This window comes from Garra rufa, chromosome 18, assembly GCF_049309525.1.
Source record: "Garra rufa chromosome 18, GarRuf1.0, whole genome shotgun sequence".
NCBI lineage: Eukaryota > Metazoa > Chordata > Actinopteri > Cypriniformes > Cyprinidae > Garra > Garra rufa.
The window spans coordinates 8,594,178-8,600,317 of NC_133378.1; positions in this window are offsets into that span (position 1 = coordinate 8,594,178).

Below are 6,140 nucleotides of genomic sequence, written 5' to 3' on the forward strand. Positions count from 1 at the left end.
GGAGGTCCAATGAGGCATCTACGTATATATATCTATGACAGACGATGAACTCAGTCAGAGAGAGAATACTGTGGCGGCGACACAAGCCTCGGGCAGACCGCGTTCAAACGAGACGAGATGGTGGTGCAAATGCCCACATTTCCAACGGAGCAGGAATCTCAGTGCTGTCACGACTGGACCAAATTAAATTTGTGTCATTCCACACGCAATAACTCTGGAACTGTCTTTCGTCTCCAAGTTACGCGAACGCGCATTAGCCCTAGTGCTAGACGAGTTTCAGTGCTTAAAAGGTATATAAAAATATATTTTTCTAAGAAAATGACCGAACGTTTCAGTAGACAAGACTCTTCTTCGTCGGCTGGGATCGTTTACAGCCCTTTGAAGCCGCATTTAAACTGCATTTTGAAGGTTCAAAAATCGGGGCACCATTTAAGTCCATTATATGGAGAAATTTCCAGAAATGTTTATCTCAAAAAACATAATTTCTTGACGACTGAAGAAAAAAAGACATAAACATCTTGGATCACAAGGGGGTGAGTAAATTATCTGTAAATTGTTGTTCTGAAAGTGAACTACTCCTTTAATGGCTGGTCTATATATCGGGCAGGACATCCAAACCTATCATTCATCGACCTCAAATATGGCTTTTCATCTGAAAGATGTACAGTGGTGTAAAAAAAGTTGGCCCCCTTCCTGATTTTTTTGTATGTTTGTCACACTTCAATGTTTCAGATCATCAAACAAATTTAAATATTAATCAAAAATAACACAAATAAACACAACATGCAGTTTTTGAATGAAGTTTTTTATTATGAAGAGAACATGGCCCTGTGTGAAAAAATGTTTGCCCCCTAAACTTAATAACTGGTTGGGCCACGCTTAGCAGCAACAACTGCAATCAAGCGTTTGCGGTAACTTGCAATGAGTCTGTTACAGCGCTGTGCAGGAATTCTGGCCCACTCATCTTGGCAGAATTGTTGTAATTCAGCCACATTGGAGGGTTTGAGCATGAACCACCTTTTTAAGGTGATGCCACAGCATCTCAATAGGATTCAGGTCAGGACTTTGACTAGGCCACTCCAAAGTCTTCATTTTGTTTTTCTTCAGCCATTCAGAGGTGGATTTGCTGGTGTGTTTTGGATCATTGTCCTGCTGCAGAACCCAAGTTCGCTTCAGCTTGAGGTCACCAACAGATGGCCGGACACTGTCCTTCAGGATTTTTTGGTAGACAGCAGAATTCATGGTTCCATTTATCACAGCAAGTCTTCCAGGTCCAGAAGCAGAAAAACAGCCCCAGACCATCACACTACTACCACCACCATGTTGTACTGTTGGTATGATGTTCTTTTTCTGAAATGCTGTGTTACTTTTACACTAGATGTAATGGGACACACACCTTCCAAAAAGTTTAACTTTTGTCTCGTCAGTCCACAGAGTATTTTCCCAAAAGTTTTGGGGATCATCAAGATGTGTTCTGGCAAAACTGAGACGAGCCTTTATGTTCTTTTTGCTCAGCAGCGGTTTTCGTCTTGGAGCTCTGCCATGCAGGCCATTTTTGCCCAGTCTCTTTCTTATGGTGGAGTCATGAACACTGACCTCAACTGAGGCAAGAGAGGCCTGCAGTTCTTTAGATGTTGTTGTGGGGTCTTTTGTGACCTCTTTTTGAGTTGCCGCTGCACTCTTGGGGTAATTTTAGTCGGGCGCCCACTCCTGGGAAGGTTCACCACTGTTCCATGTTTTTGCCATTTGTGGATAATGGCTCTCGCTGTGGTTCGCTGGAGTCCCAGAGCTTTAGAAATGGCTTTATAACCTTTTCCAGACTGATAGATCTCAATTACTTTCTTTCTCATTTGTTCCTGAATTTCTTTTGAGGATCTTTTGGTCTACTTCACTTTGTCAGGCAGGTCCTATTTAAGTGATTTATTGATTGCGAACAGGTGTGGCAGTAATCAGGGTGATGGCAGTTACTGTCTGTATAAATCTTCTCGTAAATAAACTACCGGTGCTTTTTCTGAGTTCTCAATGTCTCGTTTTAAATGTCAGGGCCCTTGGAAGTCTACCAATGAAGTGTGGAGTTATTTTGTGCCTCGTAAATGGCATAAAACAGTGATTTATTTACATGGCTACTTCGATGCCCTATTGACTCTCATTGACAACCTTTTGTGAGCATCGGCTAACTGACCCCAGATTTCGGACTGCAGTGGACAAGACGAGATGAGATATACAAGGTACGTTCACACTCGGTATCATGATTCAATACACTTTAGGTCAATATCACACCGGAGTTCTCCTTTAAAATGAACGACTACTAGTTGACCAGAAACATCTTCAGTCGAGGACAGCCCTAACTGCTACTTAATTATAAGATATAAAGTCAAAAATTTTGAGAAATAGTTGTAATTTTATAAGAAATTATATGATTGTGAGATATAACATTTGTAATTGTGAGAAAAAAGTGATTATTGTGAGACATATTCACACAGATATAGTCAAAATTATGAGAAAATAAAGCCACAATTATTAGAACTGCACTTGTGAGAAATATGGTTGCAATTGTGAGGTACATTGACAGTTATGATAAATAAAGTCAACACTGTAAGAAATATTTGCAATAATAAGAAGTGATAATTGTGAGATATAGTCACAATAACGAGTCGCAACTGTAAGCAATCATAAGATTGTGAGATAAAATTTGTAATAGTGAGAAAAAAGTGATTTTTGTGAGATTCACACTGGGAGAAAAAAAGTCAAAATTATGACAGTTGCACTTGTAATAAATATGGTTGCAGTCATAAGATAAATTGACAGTTATGAGAAATAAAGTTGCATATGCAAAAACAGTCATAACAGTGAGAAATAAAGTCACAATGTGAGAAACAGTTGCAATAATAAGTTATAATTGTGAGATATAAAGTCACAATTAAAAGAAATATTGTGTAAGATTGTGAAATATAAAATTTGTAATTGAGAAAAAAGTGATTATTGTGACATATGCACACTGTGACATACAAAGTCACAATTATGATAAGTGCACTGCAGTTGTGAGATTGCATAAATTGACAATTATGAGAAATAAAGTTGCATATGCAAAAAAGTCATAACTCTGAGAAATAAAGTCGCATTGTGAGAAATAGTTGCAATAATAAAGTTATAATTGTGAGATATAGTCACAATTACAAGAAATAGTCGCAATTGTAAGAAATCGTAAGATTGTGAGATAAAATTCATGCTAGATATATTCATGCTGTGAGATATTAAGTCACAATTATGAAAAATAATGCCACAATTATGATACTTGCACTTGTAAGAAATATAGTTGCAATCGTGAGATAAATTGACAGTTGCATATGCAAAAAATAAAGTTATAACAGTGAGAAATAAAGTCACATTGTGAGAAACAGTCACAATAATAAAAACTTATAATTGTGAGAAATAGTCACAAGAAAAAGTAATTATCGTAAGGTATAAAGTATTATGAGAAATAATTATGAGAAATAATTGCACAATTATGATAATTGTAATTGCGATAAATTAACTTGCAGTTACAAAATATATTCACTTTTCTGAGAAATAAAATTGCAGTCACAAAAAAAATCAAACTGAAAAATAGATGCATGAAAAAGTAAAAATTACATTCGTAACATTCGTACAACTCATTAGATTTGCATAAAATTGTGAGAAGTCATTCACACTACCAAGTGAAAAAAAAACCAACTAAAATGTATTTGAAATACATTTATTTTTTATTATACTACAAATACATTTACATATTTACGTACTTAATAAAATAGCCTGAAATTATTGTTATAGTAAAATTCTATAAGTCTGCTAAACTGAAACAACTAATTTTGTGTTTAATCCACTTTAATTGTGCCAGAGTAGTGCTGAAGATATACTGAAGTATATTTGATTGTGCTAAAGTGGAACTATTGAAAGTATACTTTAGGTATACTTTAAATATCTTGCTTTAAAAGACCGATATTATACAGAGATCATACAATTCTTACTAATACTGATATTAAAACACATTTTAGGCATAATTTTAAGAAATGTGCACTGTGCGGTAAAGAAATACTCCAAATACAGTTCAACTGTAATTTTCTATCAGTAAGTCTTAAGTGATATGTCAATACATATGTTAATGGATTTGAAGTATACTTACTAAATAAATGATAACACTAGGCCTGTGAAATACAAGGTCACAATTATGAGAAATAATGCCACAGTTAACTGTAATTACTAAAACCAAAACTGCAATTGTGAGAAATAAAGTTGCAATTGTAAGATATAAAGTCACACTGTGTGATATAAAAGTCTAACTTAAAAGCGCTAACATTTAAAGGAACACTCCACCTTTTTTTGGAAATAGGCTCATTCTCCAACTCCCCCCCGAGTTAATAAATTGGGTTTTACCGTTTTGAAATCCATTCAGCCGTTCTTCTGTTCTGGCGATATCACTTTTAGCATAGCTTAGCATAGATCATTGAATCCTATTAGACCAATAGCATCGCGTTCAAACATGGCCAACGAGTTTCGGTATTTGTCCTATTTAAAACTTGACTCTTCTGTAGTTATATCGTTTACTAAGACCGGCGGAAAATGTAAAGCTGTGATTTTCTAGGCCGATAGGATTAGGAACTACACTCCCATTCTGGCGTAATAGTCAAGGAAGTTTGCTGCCGTAATATGGACGCAGCAGACGCAGTAATATCACGCCGGTCACATTGGAAGTTACCTAGCTGGGAACTAATTTCAGCCGCTGCGTGATATTACTGCGCCTGCTGCGTCCATATTACGGCAGCAAAGTTCTTAGTTCACAATATAGCTACAGAAGAGTCAAGTTTTAAATAGGACAAATACCGAAACTCGTTGGTTATTTTTGAACGCAATGCTATTGGTCTAATAGGATTCAATGATCTATGCTAAGCTATGCTAAAAGTGATATCGCCAGAACAGGAGAACGGCTGAATGGATTTCAAAACGGTAAAACTCAACTTATTAACTCGGGGGGAGTGGGAGAATGAGCCTATTTCCAAAAAAGTGGAGTGTTCCTTTAATACAGAGACAGACAGATTAAGACTGTTATGCCGAGTTCAGACTGCACGATTTTCAAAGCAATCGCGTCACAGATGTTTTCACACTGCATGACTATCTGGGGTAGCATTCCGTCGCTGCTGTGTTCACTGCATGATGGATCGGCGACAGGGGGTTTCACACTGCATGACTTTACAATAGGAAGAATCGCCGACAACTTTGTCCCGGTCCGCAAACTACGTCTCACAACCAAACACACGCGAGAAATGACATGGAAACAATGTGAGGTCAGGCGTGCAAGTTCTCATGTGACACTGGTATTATTATAAAAAAAATGGTAGCCCGCAAGAAGCTTGTCATACAAATTGCATGTGCACTCATTTGCAGCGAAAAGAAAAGAAGCCAAAGCTATGCTTGTTGATACTGTGGTCTATACCTTCATAACTCCTCCCCCAACTTCCCGCTGGCCTGGATGTTGCTGTCTCATTGGCTGAAGGTAATCGCCGATGTTATTTTTAGTCAGATCACCTTTCACACGGCATGATTTTGAATCGCCGACAGGTCCAGATATTTAGCATGCCAAATATCTCATGGGTGTCGGCGACACGTCGGTGATTCTCTCAGACCGCGTTTTTGATAGTTCACACTGTGTGATTGTCACTCACGTGAACGAACACCGATTTGCCTGTGATTTCGGGCATTTGTCGGCGATTTCTCAAAACCTGTCGGCGAGTCAAAATCGGGGCTAAAATCATGCAGTCTGAACTTGGCATTACAGGAAAACTCAGCACAGGTGGATCACCTTAAAGTCTCCTCAGACCAAACCAACACCTTTATCAAGATGAGCTCTCACCTTCTCTCTCCTTTCTCTCTTGCTCATCCACTCTCCAACATCCTGTTTATAGCGGAGGCTGTTTCAGATTAGCGCTAGCTCCGTGCCACCCGCAGACATCCAAATGCAGACCATGTGTGTGTGCGCGAGGTCACGGGCCGCACTCCCACTTTCTCTTTCTGAGGCCGGGGGCACAGGCCGCCCGAGAGGCCTCTTCTTCTTCCTCTCATCTCCTTCTCTCTGAACCTCTGCTCTCGGCAACACGGGGTCAGAG